Genomic DNA, 12,877 nt, shown 5'->3' with positions numbered 1-12,877 from the left:
CCGTAACCGTAACTTCTAATTCAAAAGTTTGTCCTTCATAGGATGTAAATAACTCAGAGTGTTGAACCACCGCTTCCTGGCACAAATTGAAAGCCTGCTGGTGCTCTTTGGTCCCCACCACTGACTGCTTTTGTTTGTTAAACGCTGCAAGGGCCACATCAAGTATGCTAAATGAGGTATAAAAGCTCGCCAGAATCCTAGGAGACCTAGGAAAGCTTGCAGTTGTCTTACAGTCATAGGGACAGGGTATTGCTGGATAGTACTACGCACTTTTTCAGGAATGGCCTTCATTTGTCCTCTCCACACTACTGCCAGAAATTGAACACTAATATCTAGTCCTTGTACCTTTTGGGGGTTCACAGCCCATCCCCTATCCTGGAGAGCATGTGTCAGTGCCATTAGTTGCTCTTTCACCTGATGTTCAGACGGTCCCATTATCAAAATGTCATCAATGCAATGATGAACAGTGCATGCTGGGAGTGGTGTTGGGAGGTCGGCAGCAACCATTTGATGACATATAGTGGGGCTATGCCTATATCCCTGCAGAAGGACTTGGAATGTATACTGCTTACCACTGCAAGTGAAGGCAAATTGGTCCTGCGAGGCTGGGGATATAGCAGTAGAGAAAAAGGCGTTTGCCACATCCACCACAGCCTTCCATTCTTGCAAATTTTTGCCCACTTCTTCTAACGAAGTCATCATATCGGGGACCACTGCCATCAGGGGTGGGACCACCTTATTCAATTCTCTATAACCCGCAGTCATATGCCATGAGCCATCCGGCTTCTTCACAGACCATATTGGGCTATTAAAGGCTGATAGGGCAGGGCGTATTATCTGTGCATGCAACAGAGCACCTATTGTTTCTTGAATTTCTGTTTCTCCTCCCGGTATTCTGTGCTGTTTGATTTGCACAAGAGCAGGTGGTACAGGCAAATCTACGGGGTCCCATTTTGGGTACCCTCTGATCAGAGTGATTACTTGCACTTGTAGCAGCGAGGGACTCCTCCTAAAAGAGAAAAATCCTTGCATTGTGTGTATATCTCGACCTGATAACACACCAGCTCCTAAAATATATTCATGAATAGGTGTCAATAAGACTGGAGTGGAGAAGGGAGGGTTTTTCCCAATCGCTAAAGTAACTGTTGCCTGCACGGTGGGGGTGGCAGAGCCACCCAAACCACAGAGGTGTGGTGTTGTTTTTCCAAGGTTTACAGCACTGTGTAACACTGACTTCTGCTCCTGTATCTACTAAAGCAGGCACAGCTATTTCCCCTCCCGAGCACCATCTAATTTGCAGGGATACATATGGACGTCGCTCCCCCGGATGATACGCTTCAACCAATGCTTGGATTTCAGGGGACCCGTCTCCCTGTCATTGTTTCTTAGCAGGCAGCTTCCAGGGAGCACTGGATGCAGGTGGGGCGGTGGGTTTAACTCGGTTTTGTTGACTGGCAGGCAAACGCTGCCAGCGCTTGAATAAATCAGCAGTGGGCAAGCCATCGATCTCATCCCGTGATGTCCCGACCTGCAGCAAGTCAGCCCACGTCTGCTTCCGTGTGGCCTTTCCACTCACTTTAGTTGCTCCTCCTTGTCTCTTTGCTCCAACTTTCTGAGCCACCCGTACCTGTTCAGAATCTGGTCCCCCCACCAAAGCTAGGTCTCCCAAATTAGTCACCAGCGCTCCTACTGTACCAGTAGCAGGCATCATCGTCCCTAACAGGAGCGGTTTCAAGGCACTTGGGGCCCATTTTAATAGCTGCGTTTTCATTTGCTGAGTTATTTCTACACCATCTGGAACATCACCGTCATCTAATTTGAGGGCTACTCCCAACTGTCGCAACATGTTTATTCCTTCTTCCATGGTACACCATGCCCCCACCGTGGCAGCCAGCTCACCCAGAGGCAGGGAAGCCCCTACCACTGCGGCACATAACCACTGATACAGCGAAGAAGCAACTACAGGGTTACCGGCGCTATCTTGCGCAGACCTAATTTGGGAGAGATAACACTGCACTTGAGCATCTGTGGACAATGGGCTCATTAAATTCAGCTCCTCTCTTAGTAAATTAATGATCCAGTCCCATTGTCCCAGGCTCTCGCCTTCCACACTAGCAATAACTCCCCCGGTTGTTGTTGAAATGTAGTCAAAAACTCACGTAATTCTTTTGGCGTCTAAGTCCTTGACTGCTCTACAGTGTCCCTATCTATTTGCCACTCCCCCTGCATCTGAACAAGCAGCCGCACCTGAGCGTTAGTGGGTTCTTGTTCAATATCAAACTCAATTTCCGAGTCAGATGAGGTACTCCAAATATTACCATCCCCCTCCTCTGGATCCCAGGATGGTCGAGTTGTAATCACCCGCACCTGAGAAACAGTAGCAGGCACCTTCCCATAACACCCACGGCGCTTATTAGCCATCCGCAAAGCTAGCCGCTCCATCTTACGGGCTAAATCTTGGCTTTTCTCAGCTTGTGCTGTGATCACTTCTTGGGCTATCGCTTTTACATCTCGCAAATCCCCCATCTCCTTTTCCAGCTTTTTCGCTTGCTGCTGCAAGGATACTACGTCATTATCTAGGGCTCTAACACCCGCTAGCAGCGCCCAGCCAAGCCGTCCTGCTAGCTTCCAAGAGGCTTCCGAGGCAGCCCGAAAGGGCATCGCTCGCAAAGCAGATTCGACTGCCTTCGTCTTCCCCTTTGCCAGCTCTGGCCAGTCCTCTGGGACTGCCAACGTGGCAAGAAACGCGGCTACCGTCCCCCACCACTCACTCTGGGGCCATCCAGGTAGCCGAGGGCGAGCAGCTTCCCTCCGGCTCTTGTCTTCCCCCTTCGCCTTCTTAGCCCGCGGCGTTGTTGTTTGTGTATCCTGCTGCCTACGCCAATTTTACGTGCAAGGCGGGGGGTGCCGCCCTGACCCCAGGCGGGGGCAGATCCACAAACACAACGCACACAAGGATCATTAGAAGGCATTTATTACCTCTGTGTCTATCCAGGGGGTCCCCAGTGTTATCCCGATCGAGGCAATAGGAAGACGGGAGAATCGCTGGCACCGCTGAGCATCGGTCCATGGTGAGGAACCTGGGGAGGGGGAGCTAATAGGTTTTTTATGCAACAGGCACATGTGCAATAAGCAGAATTATGTTGATATTATAGCTGCTAAAGCATGCCAAGCTGGGAGTTGTAACAGATAAGATGTGCAGGTCAGGTTACTCTGTTTTACCTTTTCCCTCCTGGGACAGTCTGGCTAGTTCCTGTCGCCTGTCTCCTTGACACTCTTCCACAGTACTCCACATGCCGTTTCATGTTTTTAATCTCACAACAGCACATACAAACAGGTTGAACAAGAATTTCTAAAATTACATAACAAGTTCCCAACCACAAAACAATAGCACCTGAGAAGTTGGAGCTGAGCAGACTTTTCTCTTACTTGCTTTCCAGAAGCAAGTTCACCCAGTGAAGTGCTGTGTTTAGATTTGGACAACCAGCAATTGTTAGGGTAGTGATGCGAAACTGGAATAACTAGAAGTGGTGGGCAGAACTTCAGGATATTCACAAAAAATCACTTGATTAAGATAAAAGTTTGCCAGTGTTGCAGACATAGACTTCATATGTATGCCATCTTAAGATATAGACCCATAAAATACCAGACAGGCACCTAGTTTGGAGAGTTATCACAAGTACCATGCCAGTACATGCATTAGGACCCATTCCTAAGGTATTAGACTTATTGCTTATGTGCTGCACAGCTAACCAGCACATGCTGTATGAGACTGAGCCCTGCTTTACATGGATACGCTACACGTGATGTAGAGTTTGGTCTCATGCATGCAATTAATACTCTACCCACACTGGTAGATAGATAGGAAAAGTCTGATGTGTGCATTAAAAGACCAAAGAGAAATATCTATTGATATGTTTCAGTATTCGTTATGAGAACAGGTGGAGCTTTGTAAATGTTTGGAAGAATAAGGTATCAAAGTTCCCGAAAAATGGGAAGGGTGGTTATATGAAACTGCATGGTATGCTTGAAGCAAGAGGGCACTTACATAAAAAGCTGTAATCATTATTGTTGCTTATATATTAATGGATGTGTGAAGGACTACGTAATCGTTATCATGTTTCTTGTGGGAATTTTATGCACAAAAGTTGGATGTTTCAATTTTTCTAATAATTTAGTGCAGTGCAGTTGGATGTTTTCAGGAACTAATCATGATGAAGAATGTGACTGCAGATGGTTTCAGTAAGTTTTAAATAAAAAAACACTTTAGATGTTTGAGCAATAACAAAAACATTATCGAATATATGTGTAATGTGTGAACTTGAAATCCACTAAGAAACTTAAAATGTCATGAAGTACATTATGGAAGTCCATGCTGATGACACTGTTTTTAAAGTCACAAACAAATGGAAGCTGGATGCTGAGCAATGTTTTCTCTCTCTTCCAGCAGGAAGACTATAAAATAATTTGTCTCATATTCATGCATAGCTAGGGAATTAAATCCAGTAGCCATCGTGCTCTTTGCAGCCCTGTGGTACAGAATATTTAAGAATGAGCCTATTCTGGGGCAAAGCTGTAATGCCTGGGGTGTTCAAGTTACAACTGAAAGTTATTGGGGCTTGAGGAACTCGGGCAACATATAGGCTGTGGTACAGCCAGTGGTCAGATGACCATTATGTTTGCTCTGAGTGCTTCCCAACATCTATAAACACTTGTGCCCTTCTCTGTTCTGTTTTTCCTATCAAGTTGGAATATACTCTCCATTTTTTCCATCTTTTCATATCTTACATTGCACTTTTTTTTTTAATCTCAATGTGTTGAACTCCTTTTCTTACTATATAGAGTGGGCCAGTGTTAGTCAACGTTATCCACACTCACAAGTCAGCTGACTGGGAAGGAAGGAAAGGGAAGGGAAAGGATAACTCATATTTTCAAAATTTCAATCTTCACATCGGTAGTGACAAAAAATTGTGAGTTTTCTTGATTTTGAAATTCCATTCCATTGGCTCTTTCCTACTCTTGCCTCATTGAAGACAGCAAAATGTTTTCGCAAACCACTATAGGCATATACAGTGCTCAGGTTTGCTGTGCGAAGGTGGTGATTTAGGAAAGGGGTTAATATATAGCAGACAGACTACAGATACTGAGGATGGAAAAAAGAGGTTAAAGAACCAGAGGGCAGACATAGGGTAGAGCCGCATAGCAATGTCTTAACAGTACTCATATTTGTATTATAAAAAATGTCCTTCCTCTTGTGCAGTTATACAACGTTTAATGGAAATCTTACCTCTGCAGTTTCTGTGTCCGCATGCAATCCACACAGTTCCTTCTCTTCACAGCAGACTTGGCTGGGATCCCAGAGACCGTTTCTCTCCTACACTTGCTCAGATAGCAATTTGGTTCTGCATAGCTGCATCTCAGGTTCATCCAGAAGACATTCAAGCCCTCAAGTCCGGTATGGAACAGTGCTCAAGCAAAAGGTGCAGTAGCTCAGTAAACAAGAAAGCAGCTCGTATTTATGAATTCCCGTGAGCTAGAATTGCAAATTACACACCACCAATGATCCATCCATTCGTTATAATATCAGAACAGCTGAACTCTACAGGGCAAACAGAAAGGACAAATCAAACAAGCAGAGGGATCAGTAGAGAGAGCTTAGCAAATATGAAAAAAATACTTACAAGATGGGAATTAATCCATGTCAGCTGTGCTGTGAGTGAACTTGTCCTCCAGCTGAGCAAACTTACAGCCTGAGTGGGTTTACTGCAAGGTACTAAATTCCATGTGATTTTGTAGCAAAAAATGTTCCTTGCTAAGAAAAATGTTTTAAATATAATTGATTAAACATCTATAAATTCCAAGCCTGAATAAAGTTTATGACTGAGAATTATGGGAAAAATGGAGCATTTAATTATAATATATAGCATATAATATAATATATATATGAGATATCTAATATATAATTGTATATATTATATATATTATTAATTATATATAAATTATATATACTCTATATTATATAGTATGTATATTTATATAATAAGATATATAAATAATATATAATATATATTATTAATAACATATAATATATTATTAATTATATATTATATATTTATGTGTAATATAATATAATATATATATATAACATAATAGCATATAATTATAGTGTCAGGAGAGGCACGTTACAGAAAGATGCATGACCTACAAAACTTGGCAGAGCGAATCCACACAGCTGAGAATTTGCATTTAGCAGATTGGGTTTTTTGTTTTTTTTACAAGCCAATGAGTGTCTCCTTAGACTTTAGGTGTATGTGATAACAACTTCTGAACGTCCATCATCTCAAGGTGCAGATGAGTACCAAATCCTGCTGCCAGGTGCAGCTGTTTTTCCTTCTTGATTCAGACTTTGATTCTTATGAACTGAAAAGCTGGAGCGACTGATACACAATTATCAGTTGGCATATACTTCACTCAGATACAAAGGATTTTTCAACTATTTTATATAGAATGTGTTTCAGCTACTTTAGAAGCCTAATATCGCTAAGCCAGAGCTGTATAAGCAGCAAACATCGGTTTTAAATTTCCACTTCAAAAGAACACCCTAAGCGCTACCGTACAAGCTTCATAGCGAAACTCCCTACAGACCGATCGAGTCAGACCACTTTTACATTTTCAGAGCAATCCTTGCTTTTAGCTAGTAGCCCCCTCTTCTGGAACCACACTAAACTGCACCCCGAAACGCTCTCGTTTTTTAACATCAGGGTCTGATTCACAGCGATGCTGCTGCCTATATCCACTACTTTGCCATCCACACGAGCCAAACCTAGATGGCAGGGAATTCCGGTAGAGGAATAGTATTTTAAGTATGTTTAATTTAGTCATTACTTTGTGTTTTGGGGGGGAATCATCAAACTGTCTCTCTAGCTTTTTTCTGCTTTTTAGGTTTCTTTTAACTTCTCAGTACAACATTTTTGTAAGAGTAGTGGGCATTTGAAGCTGATCTCGTGCTTAATTTTAGGGTGACAGGTCTTCAAAGCTTTTTTGGCACTTGAATCAATACAGAGCAAGGGACTACTGTGAAAAGAAGCAACTGTGAAAATCAGTAAATGTGCATATCCACAACAGTGGTGTAACAAGAGGTATTAAAGTAATAATATTTGGATGCATAAACAGGGGTACAGTGAGTAGGAAAAGTAGAGTGGTTTTATTGCGGTATATGGCATTGGTGACAATGATACCAGAATGCCCTAAGGGGATTTCTGTTCTCAAAGACAAAAATTCAACCTTAAATATTGAGGAAAGGTAAACAATGAGCACTGACCTGATTTGTAAACTGGGGAAAAGGGATTGCAATAGGATAGATAAGAATTTCAGTGTGCTGAGTATGTCCAGTAGATGAATGAGAAATGACTGGATTACAGCATGGAAACACCTTCAAGTAAAGAGAAACACCGTGTGCCAAAGGCTTCTTTAATTAAGCAGGATTGGCTCAGAAGCAAACTGACCCAGAGTATTTCACATGAGGGATGAGGCCCAAATGTTTAATACTGAGGTGTTTAATGCCTGGCATAGATTCTCAGGAGAGATGGTAGAACCGTTTCTTTATGCCTTTAAATCAGATGTGACGTTATACATATTTTAGCCAACAACAAGCTATGCTTTCATTCAGCACAAGTAATTGGGTCAAATACAGAGGTAACTGGTTGACACAAAATGGCCCGGATTGCATATGACAGTTTAAATGACTGTGTCCCCTCTCCTGGAATTTAATTCTAGGAATTTGTATTCTCTCTTGGATTCAAAACCAGCTGCTTACCAGTGTGGGAGGAAGGTGGAGTTAAGGAAGGAACAAGTTCTCCTCCTGTTCCTGAGAAACTCTGTGACCATTTGTAAAATGCCAAGGGATATTGATTAAATGAAATATTGGAAAAAAATCCCAAATATGAAGCCAAAGCACTTGACTGTAGCAGCGACACCTGTAAAAGTCAGGTTTGCTGATAGAAGGGAAGTAGGAGGTGAGTATTACAAGGTCCTATTTGGAAATGCTAGCTGGCAACATTAAAGCAAAATCCAGGCTTTCTGCTCACAGAGAAAGGTGAGTTGGTTCCTTCTTGATACCTGACATAAATTATATAAAGATGATTATGACTGTACAAATAGAATGGGAAAAAGAGGGGACTGTTTTCTCCACGAGTGAGCCTGTAAAGAGAACTCCCAAACAAACAGCAACTGCAAAAAGACAAGAAAATCCAAGGCAAGCAGGAAGCAAATGCACCAGAAGGACAAAGAAGAGCCTAGAGAAAGGGGACCTTTTCCATTTTATTGTCTAAAGCAGTTCCCTTTTACTGACATCTGGTTTCCATGTACTCTGTGTTGCTTCAGGCCAGGTTTGTACAAAGATACTCTGATTCTCTGGTACCCGGACATCCTCTAGGCTTTTTGGCTGGTGGCTGTGATGCTTCAAGAGTGAGAGAAAGCAATGTGCTGCTGGACAACAGCTTCTGTGCCAAAGCTGAAGTGCTTCTGCTAAAAGTGAGTAGCAGTGAGATGAGACTGATCCTTAGCTGTTTACCAATGGGCCAAATGCAGTCATCGGGCAGGACTGAGAGTGAGACTGAGGTGCTCTGACAGGAGAGCCAGTAGCGGTAGGGATGAACAAGCAGTGAGCATGGGGCCTGCCCCTCAGAGGAGTGAGGTGAGAAGTGGACGCAGGATGCTCCCCACTGCCCTGCGTCTTCCTATGGGCACTGCCTACTATGCTGCTGCCTGAGCTTTCTGTATGGTTCTGGTTGCTCCTCAGGGTTGCCAGGCCTTGGCAAGCTGATTTACTCACACAAAGCACAGACTAGATTCTGGCATTTGAGGAATCTTGGCCTGTAATTACCTAATGGACCGTGGCAATGCAAATAATCCTCGGAGAGCTGTCTGAGAAAACAAGGCAGGGACTCTACTGAGTTGCAAAGACAAAACATGGTCATTAGCATCAGTTAAGTGTTGTATTGAGGTTTGTCCACTAAATTCCCCTGCCTAGGACACCACTAGGCACTCTTCTTATTATTTAGAGTCAGCGCCAAAGAGAAAGTCTGGGAGAAGTCCTGCCTTCATATTCAAAAGTGTGCAAGGGGTTGTAATGACAAGCAGACCATACAGGGAGTGTCTAAACTGGTGGGCAGTTCCACTCTGAAGGAAGTCGTTAGCTAAGGTCTAAATGTTTTTGGCCATGTTCATGCTACTGTGCTACAGAAAAGAGTTAGCTATATGAAAAGGGTATTTCTTGTTTCTTCTACATTAGAAAATTTGTTCCCAGATAGAAATGAGGGACTAAGTATTTAAAGATACATCAATCCCTTTTTCAGAACTGATTTCACCCACAAACTTCAGCTTCTCTAGTTTGTCCTTTCAGTATGGTTTTCCTCACAGATGAGATTGAACATTTTTTCTCAAGTTTGTCTTGTCCAGTGACATTTCTTGGCTGAAGTTTCTTATTCTCTGGCAGCTGCAGAACGGTACTTAATGTTTAAACACAATGTGATGGCAGATTAAAATTGATGGTTAATTCACAGCACCCCACATATGTGCCTTACCCTGCTGTGGGATAAATCAATGGCAATTGAAGCAGCTTTTGAACTGCTGCAGTTTTCAGACCAATGTGATAAGGCAAATTGTGTTTAGGGTTAGTTCACTTTCAGATTTTAGATCTAAAACACTGGCATTAACTCTGCCCTGGAGATCTCGCAGACAGCCAGTGGCAGAACTATTTCAGCCAACCAGTTTTAATCTGCAACTGTACATGTGTCAGAGACCTAAAGGTGAATCTGCAGATGCAAGAAAATCCTGTTTTAATGTGATTCATTGTCATCTATCAAAAATCTGTATCAGTCCTTTATTCTGAAGTAAATGGATGTGTTTCATTTTATTAGCTTCCCATCTTTTGAAATCATCTATCGCGAAAAAATTATATATGTATACACACACACACACACAGAGAAGTAGATTTTTGCCTTTGAAAAAAGATTTATTTCTCAGAGTATCTGACAACTGTAAAGTATTCATAAATGATGTTGGTAAAAGAAGTGATGTTGATGAAAACTGCAAATTTTCTTTTGCAGTTTCAATTAACTATGTAGAAATTACCATTATGTAAAGTCCTGTCTTTGCTACAGCAGTACCAAACATATTTGAGATTTCTAGTCTGTTTTCAAACTTTCTGCCGATTCTCACTTGTTCCTTTCCCAAACCTTTCCATTTCTTTGCTTGTCTGATGTGTCCAAGTTTGCACAAAATCAATTCATTCCTTGCTTTGAAGATCACAGTTTGGGCAATTTTCCTTTCAATCTATTATTATAGTACATAATCACACACATTGTTCTTCAGCATTTGAGAAAAAACAGATTTAGTTTGCTTTGTGACTGTAACAAAGCAAAATAAAATACTAACTAAAAGTATTTCAAGTTCTGTTGAAAAGAGTTTCTCATTTGAGATGTTATTTAATAGTGTTGCCCTTTTAGCTCAAATGGATAGCCAAATTACAAAGCCACGCAAGGATTTTTTCTACCTGAAACCACCCTGCTCAAGTAGGGTCAACTAGAGCAGGTTGCCAAGGACCTTGTCCAGCTGGGTTTTGAATGACGCCTGTGAAGACTCCACTGCCTCTCTGAGCAACCTGTTCCAGGGTTCAACCACGCTCATAGTGAAGTGTTTTCTTATGTTCAAGTGGAACTTCCTGTACTTCAGTTTGTGCCCATTGCCTCACCTGTCACTGAGCACCACTGAGAAGAGCCTGGCCCAGTGCTCCTTACACCTTCCCCTCAGATACTTATAAACATTTATAAGAATCTCCCTGTGCCTTCTCTTCTCCAGACTGCACTGTCCCAGCTCTCTCACCCTCTTCCGCATGACAGATGCTCCAATGTCTTAAACATCATTGCGGCCCTTCACTGGGCTTGCTCCAGTATATCCATGTCTTGCACTGGAGTACCCAGCACTGGACACAATACTTCAGCTGTGTCTCACCACTGCTGAGTAGAGGGGCAGGATTATCTCCCTTGACTTGCTAGGAACACTATTCTTAATGCCTTCTTTGCTACAAGGGTACATTGCTGCCTCATGGTCAACTTGTTGTCCACCAGGACCCCCAGAGCCTTCTCTGCAAAGTTGGTTTCCAGCTGGTAGGCCCCCAGTATGTCCTGGTGCATGGGGTTATTCCTCCCCAGGTACAGGACTTTGCATTTCCCCTCCCTTCATGAGGTTCCTGTCTGCCCATTTCCCCAGCTTGTCAAGGTCCCTTTGAATAGAAGTGCAACTATCTGGTGTATCAGCCACTCCTCCCAGTTTTGTGTCATCAGCAAACATGCTGAGGATGCCCTGTCCCATCATTCAAGTCATTAATGAAGATGTTAATGGGTATTGACCCCAGTATCAACCCCTGGGGGACATCACTAGTGACTGGTCTCCAGCTGGACCTCATGACACTGATCACAACCCTTAGCCCAGCAGCTCAGGCACTTTTCAGTCCACCTCACTGTCCATCTATCTAGCCCTCACTTCATCAGCTTGCCTACGAGGATGTTATGGGGCACAGTGTCAAAAGTCTTACTGAAGTCAAGATAAACAACATCCACTGCTCTCCCCTTATCCACCAAGCCAGTCATCATTGTAGAAGATTGTCAGGCTGGTCAAGTATGATTTCCCCTTTGTAAATCCATGCTGACTACTCCCAATCACCTTCTTGTCCTTCATATGTTTACAATTATTTACTCCATCATCTTCCCAGGGATCGAGCTGAGGCTGACCAGCCTGTAGTTCCCCAGATCTTCCTTCCTGCCCTTTTTGAAGACACGAGTGACATTTGCTCTCTCCCAGTCCTCAGGAACCTCCCCCAATCACCTCTGGACCATCAGGGCCCATGGACTTGTGTACGTCCAGTTTGTTTAAATGTTCCCTAGCCTGATCCTCCTCCATCAAGGGCAAGTCTCCCTTGCTCCAGGCTTTCCCTCTGGTCTCAGGGACTTGGGATTCCTGAGGGCCGGTCTTACTAGCAAAAACGAAGCAGAAGTAGAAGTGGTCTTACCAGACTGAAGCAAAGAAGGCATTAGGTATTTCAGCCTTTTCCATGTCTTTGTCACCAGGGCAGGCCCCTGTCCCATTTAGTAACTGGCCCACATTTTCCCTAGCCTTCCTTTTGCTGCTTATGTACTTACAGAAGCTGTTCTTGTTGCCTTTCATGTCCTTTGCCAGTTGCAACTTGAGGTGGGCTTTAGCTCTTCTAACCCCATTGCTGCATGCTTGGATAGTGTCTTGCTATTCCTCCCAGGTCACCTGTCCCTGCTTTCACCTCTTATATGCTTCCTTTTTATATTGAGGTTTTGTCAGGAGGGCTTTCAGTGTAATCTTGTTTGTTTAACAGAAACGTGCAGAAGTCCTGTTTCCCTGAATACAGAAGAAGCAAATATCAGCGGGAAGCTTCCTTGCCCACAAAACCTAATGTGTGTGACACAAGGGCTTGGACCCAGAATGACTGTCTTTCAACTTCCTCTCAAGATCATACCCAGAATTTCTTCCTCTGCCTTTTTTAATATTCGTAGCTTACAGGCGATACCCTGTCACCTTTCCTTTCAATCAGTAAAACCTTTCTTAATTTATCTTGCTTAGTTCTGACCTGACATGCAAGTTTCTGTCCAGCTGGAAACAGAGCTTTACTGAGCAGCTCTTCAAGCAGATCCTACCCTGGAAGCAGTCTGGAACTTCCGATTTTTTAGACTCTAAACAACACTGGGAAGACACTATTTGAGATTAACTTAGTGATTTTATAGTTGCAAATTAATATCATGTTTCCCCTTTTATCCACATTAGCCTTTTGATGAAGTATGTATTGGAA

Source organism: Dromaius novaehollandiae, chromosome 2 (genome assembly GCF_036370855.1).
Source record: "Dromaius novaehollandiae isolate bDroNov1 chromosome 2, bDroNov1.hap1, whole genome shotgun sequence".
Lineage (NCBI taxonomy): Eukaryota > Metazoa > Chordata > Aves > Casuariiformes > Dromaiidae > Dromaius > Dromaius novaehollandiae.
The sequence above is the reverse complement of the archived record's forward strand: the minus strand, read 5'-3'. Positions refer to the sequence as shown.